The sequence below is a fragment of the Mesoplodon bidens genome (assembly GCF_964165515.1).
Source record: "Mesoplodon bidens genome assembly, chromosome: 4".
Taxonomy (NCBI): domain Eukaryota; kingdom Metazoa; phylum Chordata; class Mammalia; order Artiodactyla; family Ziphiidae; genus Mesoplodon; species Mesoplodon bidens.
The window spans coordinates 114,360,169-114,374,151 of record NC_138160.1 but is presented as its reverse complement, the minus strand read 5'-3'; the positions used below and the strand labels follow the sequence as shown (position 1 = coordinate 114,374,151).

General features: G+C 50.9%; 1 protein-coding gene and 1 long non-coding RNA gene across 10 annotated transcripts in view; one reads left to right on the top strand and one right to left on the bottom strand.

Annotated features, from left to right (window-relative positions):
* The window catches only part of JADE2 (jade family PHD finger 2), a 48,302-nt gene extending 41,457 nt beyond the window's left edge, over positions 1-6,845 (bottom strand). For 4 of the 8 annotated variants that reach the window (XM_081232780.1, XM_081232786.1, XM_081232785.1 and 1 more), the window contains exons 1-2: positions 5,186-5,524; positions 1,246-1,429 (exon numbers count right to left, since the gene is read on the bottom strand). The gene's annotated coding sequence lies outside the window, so the exon portion shown is untranslated. Of the gene's footprint in view, positions 1-1,245; positions 1,430-4,895; positions 4,948-5,185; positions 5,525-6,760 lie in introns of those variants that run through there. The other 4 variants (XM_081232781.1, XM_081232787.1, XM_081232782.1 and 1 more) reach the window with 4 other exon arrangements.
* Positions 3,453-4,862, top strand: LOC308615425. 2 transcript variants are annotated; one of them, XR_014015507.1, is made up of 4 exons: positions 3,453-3,637; positions 3,760-3,934; positions 4,156-4,235; positions 4,473-4,862. It is a non-coding gene; the product is annotated as an uncharacterized lncRNA (long non-coding RNA). The 2 variants fall into 2 exon arrangements; XR_014015508.1 differs by having other exon boundaries at positions 3,486-3,556.
* Positions 6,846-13,983: the final 7,138 nt, after the last annotated feature.

The following is a 13,983-nucleotide window of genomic DNA, read 5'->3' as shown; positions in this document are numbered from 1 at the left end:
CAAGTTTCTGCTTAAACATCACAGAGGTCTATGCCAGCTGCCTTATCTACAGAAAGCCAACCACCCAATCAGTCAGCTTCCTCAGAGCACCCATCACAATTTGTATCTGTTGAGCTACTTGTTGAATGTCCTTCTCCTTGGGAATATACATTCCACGAGAGTAAAAGGCGCAACTGTTTGGATCCCTGCTGGTGCCCCAGCACATAACAAGGGCTTGGTACACATGGAGTGCCGAGTGTGTTCTTGTCTCCTCCCTCTAGAAGTGTGGGACTACACAGCTCAGCTGGCCTGCTCGCAGCTTGCGGGAGCAAACACCCCAGCCCAAGATTTCGTCCCGTTTGCATAGCCCGCCTTCCCTGTCTTAACCTCACACATTTTCCAGGAGGCTTTATTTGGTTGGGCTCCTGGCTAATGATCAATGTCAACTCAGTAATAGGGCAGCAATTTGGTGGCAGATGTTTTCTTGGCAACACTAGCCATTGGTCTTAGTGGGGGCCTCGGGTCTGGACTTGAAACACCAATGCCCAATGCCAGCCCCCTTTTAAAGACCTCTCCACAAATAAACTCAAATAAACACCCTGGGCCTCCATTAACGCCCTTCCAGCTGACCCTGGAAACAGTGGGCCTTTCAGGCCTGCTACTGCAGCAGCTCCCTAGGCAGTTAAAACACCCCAACCTGGCCTCTGGCCTCTCCTCTCTGGGGGCCACCAGGTCTACCCAGCCTGCCACCACACACAGCAGGATTTCGTCTTCCTCCTTAAAAAAAGAGGGGGTGGGGAGGCTTTCAAGCAGGCAATTTACCATTCCAGACACAATCTTTCAAAGAGAAACAAAAACTCTCCCTGTCTGAGGCAGACCACTAAGGCGTGTATGTAATAAGATGCTAATACAATTTAATCATATTTCGGCTGGAAAGCCTGTCCTCAGAGCCTGCTTGTGTCGGGAAGGCCAGACATTCAGAAAACAAGAGCTGCACACTCTTAAACCATTTTAAACGGGGGTCAGAGTCCCACTCTTTCCTATCTCTCATTAACTTTGATGCCTTCTCAGGGACAGTAACTGCCATGACAAAAGTGATTTTATATACACAGATGCTCAAACTTACTTCTCCAATCATGGGGGAGCCTAACCCTCCTCCAACACCCATCATTGCCCACCTGCAATTCCAAGTGTCCCAGGGGGCACCCATCTCCCCTAGAACTCACTGTCCACACCCACCCTCCAGACCCAGTTCTGGGGACATACCAAGGGGATCCTGGGAGACAGAAAGGGGTTTGTCTACTTTGTCCTTCAGCACCTTCGCACACTACCCTCCACCTCAGAGAGGGCAAAGCTCAGTCCACTCGCTCCCATGGATGGCTGCCCATTGGCAACTGCAGGGTCCTTCTGATCCCTTCTTCAGAGAAGGGAGCTGGCTCTCTGGCCTAGCCTAAAGGGGAGAGATCAAAGGTCAGCTGCATTTGGGTCCTATCCAGGTCATTAATAATAATAGTAAGAATGGCTAATACTAATCAAGTGCTTACCACATGTCTGGCTTTGTGCATAGTCTTCTTTATGCAATATATCGCTTAATCCACACACCCACCATGAGGTAGGTACTGTTATTAACCCCAATTGCAGATGAAGAAACTGAGGCACAGAGCAATTGCCACAGCTGGTGACTGCAAAGCTAGCATTCAAACCTAGACTGTCTGGCTCCAAATAGTGCACCTTGCCCCCCTCCCCCCCTAGGAGGTACAGTGTACAATGCACAGACCTACAACTCCCAGGTATGGCTAGGGTATTCCAGATTCCTATGGGTTTTCTGAGAATCTTCCTGGGTTTCTCATCTTTGAGCCACATAGTGAGGGTCCTATGTGGAGGACAGGGCAAGCAAGGGGTACCCCCCCTCCTCATAACTCTGACTTGGCCTCCCCTTGGAGAACCTAAAGGGAAAACTGTGAGGCCCACAAAGAGCCTGCTGGATGAGCTGTTAAGAATTTGGACTGGAAGCCTCTGACTTGGGTCTTGGGAATAAGACAAGTACCTCCCTGTTAACTGGAACACTGATTAACCAGAATACCTTGCCCCCAGCCTCAAGGATGTGGAAGTCAGTGTCAAAAGCCTAACCTCATGATTCTGGAAGGACTTGGGGGCTGGGGACCAGCAGTCCCACCTCACCTGTCAATGAAAGCTTAGTGGAGATTTCTGACAGCCTCTTGGATCAGTGTTATTGGCTGTTTAGCCAGGCAATTTAGGGAAAGGAAAAGCCAGTTGGATGGGAAATGTTCTGGACACATTTGCTGCATCCCGAGCCCAAACAACTCTATCCTTAAACACTTCAACTCCAAAAGTGCTGGGGAGACCCTTGGCTAAACAATTTCAAAACCAACATTCACTGCAAGTCTTGCTGCCTGGGGCGAGGACTTCCCTCGGTGAGGCATTTGCTGTGGAACCAAATGCTTTTCCACTCTAAACAACAGCCAACAGCACTTGGGACAACTGAGAGGCCTCCAGATCAAACAAACATCCCTTTTTTCCCCTACCATGCAAACTTTCTCAATAAATTATTCGCCCACTTCGGATCAAAGCCTGTTTTTGCAGCCTGTGACCTAAAAAGCAAATAGCATCTCTTAAACATAAAAGCCCTCCTCCCTGCCTGGGTCGGCTTTATTACTCATTCCTTCCTCTTACAGTTACTCTGTTGTTATTTTCCTTCTCTTCTTGTTAGACCACTTTGCGAGTCCCAACCCGCCTGAGGAAGATGGGATGGGAGGGATGGTGCCTTCACTTGGGGCCCTAAGGTGGGAGAAGAAGTCAGGGTAGGGGAGAAGCCAGCACCCTGGGAACCCAGGAGACAGGGCCAGGCCTGGTTGGCAGCTCCCTGCCCAGCTCTTCTGCCAAATGTCCTACTGGGAATTTTACCAGTGAAGGGAGGGAGTTAATGCCACCCTGGCAGGAGGGGCCAGGCAGCCCTACCACCACCCAGGCCCAGGACTCGGTTTGCAAACATAAACGTTAAAGGGACATCCTCACAGCTTGTCTGGACTCAAAGCTCAGGGCTCCTCCCCCTTGCAACAAAGGCAAGGTGGCAGGTCAGTCGTGCCCACTCAGCTCCTCAGTTCGCAGTACAAACACGACGCCTCCTGATGACACCCTGCAAACTCAGACCCTATATGAAACTTTGTGTCTTGGAATCCCGCAATAGATGGGGGCGGCGGGGGCGGGGGGTAAAGGAGTGGGAGAGAATGTTAAGCGCGGGGCAAGGTTTGGGAGTCTGCAGAGACCAGAGGCGCCGGATGCTTCCTGCCCTTGGCACCGAGAAAAGGGAAACACAGCCCTTCCCGTTCCCAGTAGCCCAGGGCAGGAGATCTGCGTTCAAGGTGCTAAGGAAAAATGTCCCGGCCGGCAGCAGAGGTTAAGAGGATTGGGAGGGGGTGGCGCGCGTCTCCAGCCTGCCCCTAAAGGCAGTCCGGGGGACAGCAGGCTGGAGGCGCGCCGGCGTGATTCTGACCGCGGGAGCCGGGAGGAGGAGCCGGAGGTGGCTGCGGGGGGCTCCGGCCCAGTCGAAGGAAGGGCAAGAAGCGGTTCGGGCCGGGGGTGGCGCCGGGAGGTGGCCTTGGCCCTCGGGGCTGGAGGAGGGGCTTAGGCGTAGCGGGTGAGGGCAGCCGAGCCCCTTGGGGGGTGGCAGCTGTGTGTGTGGGGATGGTGTGTGTGTAGGAAGGGTGGGTGTCCTGGGCCTCTAGAAGCTATAGCGAAGGCTTCCTGCTTGTCTCACAGACATTCCCCTTTTCTGACATTAAAGCTACGAGTCATCAAGCTGACCCCCTCTCATCCCTTGGCCTGAAGAAGAGGGTGTCTCAGGGCCCAGGGATAAGCGGGAATGGACCGGAGGGAACCACAAGTCTGCACCCAGGCGGGGAGGAGGCGGGCAGGAGCGGCTCCGCAGGCGCAGGCGAGTGGGTGGGAAGGAGGGAGGGAGAGAGGGGAGAGGGAGGAAGGAGGTGAGGCCGGGAAGATGCCTCTGCCGGGGGCGGGGCGGGGCCGGGGATCCGGGAGAGGGACTGCAGCGGTGCTTGGTGGGGGCGGGGGCTGCAATGTCACTCATTTGGGAGTCAGGTGTGTAAGTCCCAGGCTCGGGCCGCCGCTTGCCTACATCTTCCCGGTACTACCCAGGGCTCAGGGGTGGAGGCGGACGGCAGGGGACTGCAGAACCGTCCCCAGAGCGGGACGCGAACCGGCAGACTTGGGAGAAGGTAAACAAGGGCCACGCCCCCTGCCGTCACCCCGCGGGCGCGCACCCGCCGCTCCGGCCGCCGCCGGTACATTTCCACTCCCAGCGCTTCTCCCCCGCTGGACTCCCGCGCAGCCCTGGAGGGGGGGCTGCCCCCGACCCCCAGCCCGCGCCCCCCGCGCTGGGACTGCGCACCCTCCATACTCACCTGGAAAGGGTATCCCCCGCCCCTCCAAAAAACTGTGCTTAATTTGTGCAGAGCCTCCGCGTCCGGGAGCTGAGCATGCTGCCCCCGCGTGCAGAGCCCGCGTGCACCCAGCCCGGAGAGGGGGCGACAGGGCGGAGGCGGTGGCCCCCGGAAGGTGTCTGGGACCGGACCGGCTGCACGTGAGCCCAGCGCAGGGTCATGTGCACCGGCTCAGCCCGGTTCGGCGCCCGGACGTGCTGCGTATCAACAAAATAAACTCGGGGAGACAGGAGGGCAGATAGCCCCGGGTCCTCCGAACCCACGTCCCCCGCCGCGCGACCTCCTCTCCGCACAGGTCTCCAGCCGCAGCCCCTCCGCCCTGCCAGAGCCCGCGGGGCAAGTTGCAGCCCCGGCGCGCCCCCGCCCGCCCGCGCCCCCTCCCCGGCCCGGGGGCGCTTTGCCGCAGTCATTAATAAAGAAGGTCGCCAAGCTCACCCTTCCAAAAGTTGTTGTTGCATGCGCCCCTCTCAGCCTCCCCGCAATGTACTCTTTAAAACACGACTGACCAACATGCGCAATCTCTCTCCCCTGTGCTGTGCATCGGCACCCCCCCCCCCCGCCGCGCGCTGGCTTCCTAGAACAAGCAGCCAGCAGGAGAGAGAGGGAGCGAGCGAGCAAGAGAGAGAGAGAGCGCGAGGGAGCGAGGAGCGCTGGAGATCTGTTGCAAAAACACAAAATAACGCCGTGGAGATGCGCAGGGCCAGTCGCCGGGGGCTGGATCTTACCTTGCTCCGCGGTGCCCTTCCGAGGGCCGCTACCCCCGGCTACGCGCCGCGGCTGGGCCGGCGTGGGAAGGATGCTCCTGAAACCCGGAGCTCCTGGGGCCGGCGCGGGCGGGCGGGGGGCGCGCATCCATCCGGGGTCGTGGCGAGGGAGGCGGTCGGGCCCGTGGGGTCCCCGGCACCGCACCCTGCCGGGGACTGTCAGCCCGCCAGACCCAAGCCCTTGCCGCTAGGAGTGGGTGCAAAGTAACTCCATGGACGCTTCTAACCACCCCCCCCCCAAATAGCCTCCAACTGCGATGGCCGCGGTCGGCACCATTCACCAACCCCCCTGTGTATGTTTCTGTTTCTTTTTAAACCAAGACTTCCTTGTGATCTCTTTAGAAAAAAAAAAAAATGTGTTGGGGTGGGGGTGGGGTGGGGGCGGGCGGGAGGAGCGAGGGAGGGGGAGTAGCCACTTTTTTCTTATTCACTCGGATTTCCACTCCTGACACCCCCCCCGCCCCTCCACCCCCCCCCCCCCGCCCAGTTGTTTGGCTTCAGCTGCGGGTTCAGGTAGCGTTGCAGGCCTCCGGGGGGAGGGTACCCTGCCGGACCGCCCTCTTGCCTGCACCTCGGGCCTGGACTCCCCACGGGCTCTGGGGCGCCCCCAGCCCGCCCTGTCCCCAGGGCCGGGCCCAAGCGGCGGCTGCGCCCGTGCAAGTCCCATCAGGTCTGCTCACACTTCACACACTCACACACATACCCCGCCCCTCCACTCTCTCACTCACACTTTCTGCTCACACCCCGCCCCCTTCGCGCCCCAGACCCGGGCGGCGCCCCCCGCACCCTTAAAAAAAAAAAAAAAAAGCAAGCTTATACTTAAAAAAATCTTTTGGCGCCATATTAATGACGTACTTAAAATTTGCCATTTCTCCCTGCGTCAAAAAGACGTTTCTTTGCAAATAACAGCCTGAAGGCGACACTCGCGGAGGGAACGAGGTTTGCACTGAGCACCCCGCCTCCCGGGGTTCCAGCGCTGGAAGACCCTCGCTCTAGGCCCCGATCCTGAATCGCTGGTTTTAAAATGCGAAACGAATAAATCGCGTGGCGTTTCGCAGCGCCAGAAGTGAGCAGAAAGTGCTGGCAGGAGCGGAGGGGAGGGGCGCGCGCGAGTCTGGGGGAGGGGGCGCGGCTCTCCTCCCCCACCCACAGCAGATGGAAACTAACATGCCGGGCGGGGGAAACTTGAAATTGTGGGCGACCTCAAGAAGGAGGGGCGGTCCGTAGAGAGGGTCCCTCTCGGGTTCGTCGCCCCCTTCCCCCGCCCGAGTGCCTCCTGGCGCCCAGCTCTGCCCCGCATTTCCGGGGGGTAGGGAACGCAGTGATGGGTGGGTGGGTGGCTGCACGTTCTGGGCCCGGTAGGAGTTTGCCCCGGGGTAGCCACCTCCCCCTTGCTCGTCCTTCCCAGTCCCCCTAAAGGGTTAAAAACCAAGGGGCAACTTCCAAGGATTGGCACTTGGCGAGGAAGCGGGGCGCCCCTCTCCCCACCCTTCGCCTCCTCGCCCCTCCTCCTCCGGCTCCACTTCCCGACTTGACCTTGTGGTGCACAAACAGTGCGCTGGGATCCTCGCAGTTTCTGGAAGAAGAGCTTGCGCTCGCCAAGCAGGCGGGCTGTCGGGCGGCTCTCGGGCGGTGGCGGGGCCTTGGGTCCGTTCCCGGAGCCGCGGGCCACACCCACCCAACCCGCTGCGCCCGCCGCGCTCACCTTCTCTCGAGGAAGGAGCAGGGCTGGCCTTCTGGATGGGGAGAAGTAGGGGGCAAGCTGCAGCCTTCTCAGATGCTCCCAGCTAGGGAGGGGGTGGTCCGGTCTCAGGCGGGGTTTGGGGGGGGAGACCTGGGAGCCTGGCCCAATATCCTCAAAGCATCATTGCCAACTTTTTCTTCCCCCTCCTTTTTGGCTGCCCCTCAAAGATGGTCCAATAATTTCTTCACCTCACCTTTGGCTTTGAAGGCACGTGGGTGAGTTGTGAACTGGGACAGAAACCACCTTCCCTCTCCAAGACTGAAGTTTGTTTATTCTTTCTTTCCCCTCCACCCCTTCTGTGGAAAGATAAATATTCAATTTACATAAGATGACATTTATGTGACAATTAAGAAGATCCCCCGGTGGAATGTTGTGAACACATTTGCTTATAGGAGAAATAAATCTAATAATAAACAAACTCATAATAACAGCACAAATCCTCTGACAGGGCGGATTGTCTACACAACAGAGGGAGATGATGGATGCTGAAATAAGCACTTTTGCAACAGGAAAGAAATACGAGCTCAAAGAGAGTCACTGCAACATTTCCTTGGCCTTCATTCACAAAGTCTGGGGAGGCTTGTCTGGCAAGACTGAGGGGCTAGGTATCACCTCCCAATTAGACCTGTTCTAGCTTTTAGTGGTCAGTTGGTAGGATTTTCCCACCCTCAAGCTCAGTGCCTAGAAACAGATGTTGCAGGTTGTGAGCATGTAACAAAATGGTTAAATACCTGGGCTCTAATCCTGGCTCTGCAGTTCAGAGGTTGCTTCATGTGGGCAAGTGAATTCATCTCTGGGTCTCTTTTTCCTCTTTTGTAGAATGGGGTAGTTGGAGGCTTCCCGAGGCCCTGTGTGTGTGTGTGTGTGTGTGTGTATACACACACACACACACACACACTATATGTGTACAGCAGGGCCTGGCTCAGAGTACGCAGTGCACATTAGCACTTTTTCCTGGTGCCTACATTTTGGAAGGGTGTGAATACACTCCCTGAAAGCTCTTAGCACTGAGAAACTGAGGGACATACACAAGATCTCCCAGTGTGGGCAAAAGGGAAGACCAGGAGAAAAAACTGTAAATGATTGTGGCCTTCATGGTCAAGATCCAGATGGTAGCCACACATATGAGGTGAGAGTGGAGGTCCCAATTTACAGTGGCCCAGTTCAAGGGGACCGCTCTTGTTGGGTCTAGATGCAGAGGGTTTACATGCAGGAGAGGACTGGACAGGCTCCTCCTCTTAGCCATCAGGATCCCATGGCAAGCAGTTATAAAATGACCTAGAGGAAGAAGAGGGAGTGGATGACCATTTTTAGGGCACCTGCTCTGTGCTGTGGACTGTTAGTCATCCCATTTCATCCTCACAAAAACCATGCTACCTATTCAGAAAGGTTTAGCAACTTACCAACAGTCACACAGCTAGCAAGTGGTGGCAGAGCTGGCACCTAGTCCAGCAGACCCCATGACCTATGTGTTTTCCATTTTACCACACTGCCAGAAATAAAAAGTATTAGTATTGTTGGTTTGATCGGGGATGGGAGCCTGATCGCTATATTGGCAAGAAAGAATTTTATGAGCAGCACTTTGTTTCTGAGGTACTCCCCTGAGTTTGGGTACGATCCAGATCACCTAAAGAGTCCTTGGAAGACACTTCTTGTTTAGGATGGGGCGCTCCATCAGAATCCTTGACTTCCCACAGCTCTCTGCTACTGTTTAAGGTTAACCTTGGAAATGTAAATAGAATGATAGCATTAAAGCTAATTATAACTCCTTAATCCTCCTTAAAAGTTTCACAAATCATTCATAAACTTTTTACAGAAAAAAAAAAAGAGAAGAAACATGGTGTCCTTAGAGATGTAATCATTCATTTTTTTCAACAAATATTTATTGAGTGCCTTCTGTATTCCAGGCATCATTCTGGGTGCTAGGAACACAGCACAAACATGACAGAGAAAACTGCGTATTCTCATGCAACTCACTTTCTAGTTAAAGGAAATATACAGTTTTTTTTTAAAGTTAAAAAAATATTATATTTGAAGGTAAGTGCTGTGGAGAAAAATTAAGTAGAAAGGGGGATAGGGAATGTGCAATTTAAATAGAGTCCTCAGGGAAGAGCTGGCTGAGAAGGTGGCTCTTGAGTAAAAGGAGGTGAAGGAATGAACTGTGAGAGTTTATGGAGGAAGAGCATTCTAAGCTAGGGATTCTTAACCTGGAGTCATAGACACCTCCCTCCAGAGGTCTGAGTATAGAATTCAGGGGGTCTCAACCTTAGACAGGAAACAAAAACTATATTTTAATTTTCACTAGTTAAAATTTGGCGTGTTCTTTGATTATGAATGCAGACAGCAAATCACAGTGATATTAGCAGCACCTGTGACATTGTTGCCAGCAGAAATCACAAATATTTTCCTATCACATTATAGTTGTTGCAAATATCTTAAAATATCATGACACTCATCACTACTTCAAACTTATGCTGCTAGCTCTTGTAATTTAATGAATTAATAAGAAACATATACATTACTATATTACACATTTTAAAAATATTTTGAGAGTTGTATTTCAGTATAGTTGGTCTTCTTTATAATTTATGAAGCTTACTTTATGGATTTAAAGATATTATACTCAGGAGTCCACAGGCATCACAGGCTGCCAAAGGGGTCCATAGCCTGAAATAAAAGTTAAGAACCACTGTCTACACTGTCTAGACCAGTGAGTGCAAAACTGTAAGGACTACACTGTCTACACTGTCTAGACCAGTGAGTGCAAAAACCTTGAGGCAGGAATGTGCTTAATATGTACACGTACAAGGAAGAGATTATATAGGGCATTGTTAAGAATTTGGCTTTTGCTAGGGATAATATGGAGGGTTTTGAGCAGAAGAATGACATGTTCTGACACTGGGTTTTGCAGGTCACTCTGCTGCCAGATGAAGGACAAACTGAAGGGGAAAGGCTGAAGCAGGAAGATCAGTTAGGAGGTCATAACAATAAAACAGGTGGGAGATGATGTTAACTTGGACCAGAGTAGTAGCAGTAGAAGTGGTCAAGTTCTGTATATATTTTGAAGATGGCTCTGACGGCATTTGTCGATGGGGTGTGAGAAGACAAGAAGTCAAAGATGACAATAAGAGTTTTTGCCTTGAACCAATGCAAAGAGGGAGCTGCCATTAACCTAGATGGGGGAAACTGTGGAAGGAGTAGGTTTGGGGGAAGAATAAGGAGCTCAGCATTAGACATGTTAAGCTTGAGATGCATATTAGGTATCTAAATGCAGCCATCCTGTAGGCAGCTAGAAATGGCAGCCTTAGCCCAGGGACGAGGTCTGGGGAAGATACCATTTGAGAGTCTTCAGCAGGTGCATGGTATTTAAAGCTATAGGGCTGTTTGAGATCACCAAGGAAGTGGGTGTAGAAAGAGAAGAGGTCCAAGGATGGCAACCTTGGGCACGGCAAGGTTAAGAGGTCTGGAAGATGAAGAAGAATCAGCAAGATGGTGTTAAAAAAGAAGTATCCAGATGTTTCTCCAAAGAAGAGATACAAATGACCAATAAGCACAAGAAAAGATGCTCAACATCACTAATCATTAAGGAAATGCTACACTGAGGTACCGCCTTACACCCATTAGGATGGCTACTATTAATAAAAAAAAAAAAAAAAAAAAACACAGAAGATAACAAGTGTTGGCAAGGATGTGGAGAAATTAGAATGACTGTACACTGTTGATGGGAATGTAAAATAGTACAACCACTGGAGAAAATAGTATGGCCATTCCTCAAAAAATTAAAAATAGAATTACCATATGATCCAGCAATTCCATTTCTGGTATGTACTCAAAAGAATTGAAAGCAGGGTCTTGAACAAGTATTTGTACTCTCGTGTTCACAGAGCATTATTCACAATAGGTAAAATGTGGAAAAAACCCAGTGTCCACTGATGGATGAATGGATAAGCAAAATGTGGTATATGTACAGAATGGAATATTTTTCAAATTTAAAAAGGAAGGGGGCTTCCCCAGTGGTGCAGTGGTTGGGAATCTGCCTGCCAATGCAGGGGACACGGGGTCGAGCCCTGGGCCGGGAAGATCCCACGTGCTGTGGAGCAACTAGGCCCGTGCGCCACAACTGCTGAGCCTGCGCTCTGTAGCCTGCGATCCACAACTACTGAAGCCCGCGCGCCTAGAGCCTGTGCTCCGCAACAAGAGAAGCCACCGCAGTGAGAAACCCGCGCACCGCAATGAAGAGTAGGCCCCTCTCGCCGCAACTAGAGAGAGACCGAGCACAGCAACGAGGACCCAACGCAGCCAAAAATAAATAAAAATTAAAAAAATAATAAAATAAGTAAAATAAAAAAGAAGGGAATTCTGCAATAGGCTACAACGTGGGTGGACCTTGAGGTCCTTATGCTGAGTGAAGTAAGCCAGTCACAAAAAGACAAACGCTGTATGATTCCACTTGTACGAGATATCTAGAGTAGTGAAATTCATAGAGACAGAAAGTAGAATGGTGGTTGCCAGGGGCTGGGGAAAGGGGAAAATGGGGAGTTATTGTTTAACGGATATAGAGTTTCAATTTTACAAGATGAAAGAGCCCTGGAGATGGATGGTGGTGATGGTTGCACAATAATGTGAATGTGCTTAATATCACTGAACTGTACACTTAGAAAAGGTTAAGATAGTAAAATTTATGTTATGTATATTTTCCCACACTAAAAAAAAAATTGAAAAAAAAATAGTGAAAAAAGGAGCGACAGCATTCAGAGAGATAGAAGGAATATCCTGGAGCCAAGTGAAGAGAGTTTCAGGAGGGAGGAAAGCCCTATGTCCAAAGCTGCAAAGGCGTCAGGTAAGATAAGGACTGACAATTGATCATTAGGTTCAGCCACATGGAGGCCACTGGTGATCTTGACAAGAGCCATGTCAACAGAGTGGCATGAGCACAAGTTTGAATGAGTGAAGACAGTGGGAATATTTATAGTTGTTACAGCTTATTCCAAGATACTACCTGAAAATGAGAGGTAATCTATATATATACATGATTGTAGAAATGGATAATTATATATGTGTAGAAATGCAACTGAAACTACTTTTGTTGAGGACATTCCAGTTGCCAGGCATGGTAATGGATGCTACAGATACTGAGAGAAATAAAACACATTCACTGCCTTCCAAGATTTCCTGAGTTCCCAATCTAGCAAACTTTGTGGACACATGAAATACACACAAAGTGATATATGTGGCTAAATACACATAATACAGTCAGCCTGGGCATCAGTTTTTCCAGTATAACAGACAATATGGTTGAAACTGGACTCCAGATTCAGGCAGTTGTGGGTTTGGTCCTGTCTCCACCATTCACTAGCTCTGTGACTTTGCACAAATCAGTTTCCTTAATTTCCTCCTCTGTAAATTAAGGATGCAATAATTTCAAAACTTTAGTGTGCCTGGGATGCTTGTTAGAAATGTAGATTTTGGGTCCTCATCCCTAAAGGGTCTCAATGGGCAGGTCTGGGGCAGGCCCTGAGGATCTGCATTTTTAACAAGCACCTAGTCATGCTTGATGCTGTTGGCCTTGAACCACACTTTTTAAAACACTTAGAACTTACCCACATGGTACCAAGAATTGGCCTGGCATTTCACTAATTGCTCATTTGATAATAGCCATTCTTCCTGGGGTTCTTATTGGAGACAAAAAAAATCTTTCTAATAACCTGCAATTTATGTCCAGAAGCAGAGGTCCAGCATACTGTAAGCACCCTAAATTGAGAAAATAGCATGATTAATTATCAAATTTATCAAATATTTATTGAGTGCCTACTATGTTCTAGAAAGTATTCAAGGACTGGAGAGACAGAAAATATCTGACTCAATAATTTGTCTGAGTCATTAAGGTAGGCAGAAGCCCAGATGTAGTTAGCCATGCTCTCTAGCAGCCAACCTCTGTGCCAGGTGAGAAGTACTATGTTCACTCACTAGCTGCTTAAGGTAGTACTTGTCCAACCATAACATGCACATAAATCACCTGGGATCTTGTTCAAGTTCAGATTCTGATTCTTTAGGTCTGGGGTGGGGCCTGCGATTCTGCATCTCTAACAAGTTCCCAGATGATGCTGATGCTGCTGGTCCATGGATCACGCTTGAAGTAGCACAGGTTTAGAGGGTTAGGAAAAGTGGATCACAAAACTTAACCTAACATTAGAGTTCCTGGAGAATTCCTGGGAATCCTGAAGAGAAAAAGTGAAATCTGGGAAGATTGCATAGATATAAGTGAGGTTCACTCACACTTTCTTCTGTCTCCTCTGTTTCTGGAATCTAATCCTTACCCTCCCCCACATATAGTTAGTGGCATTGGGTGGCCTCCCCTAAGAGAGGGTGAACATTCATTTTGTTGGCCATTCAGTAAATATTTCCTGGCTGCCTATTCTGTGTCAAGCCCTGTGCAAAGCACATAGTTTGGCATTCAAGAGAGGACAAATTCAGCAGCTTCTGCCTCCTAGGCTCTAAACAGGGGCTGCAGTTGGGGTTTGGAACAGAAAGAAAAGCTGCCCAGGGCTGTGCCTGTGGCTGAAGACACTGACCTGGCAAGATCCAGCCTTGGCTTTTTCTGTGGTGCTACAAATGCATGCTGGGGAGAGGAACCCCTCTGGAGCCTTTGCCAGCTGGTTTAGAGATGGTATTGACCAGCCCCAGGAGATGTCTAGATGATGTGCCAGCCAGGCCACCTGTCCGTCCTCAGACTCTCAGCCCCAGCCCAGTGGCCACAGATGGCAGAAGGCAAAGAAGATCCCTGGGGCCTCCAAACACCTCCCCAGAAACTGGCAGCAGGCAGTAACTCCAGCCAAGTCAGGGGCCAGCTTGACCAGAGTCAAAGTGTGAGACACCCCACTCGGAGCTGAGGGGTCTGGCCCAATCCAAGAACTGCCAAGAACCAAAGGCACTGGCTCCAAATCAAGTTGAACAGTGTAAGAAAAACCCTTTCTACTTTTCCCAGGGTTTCTCATAAATCAAAGCACCCCCCTCC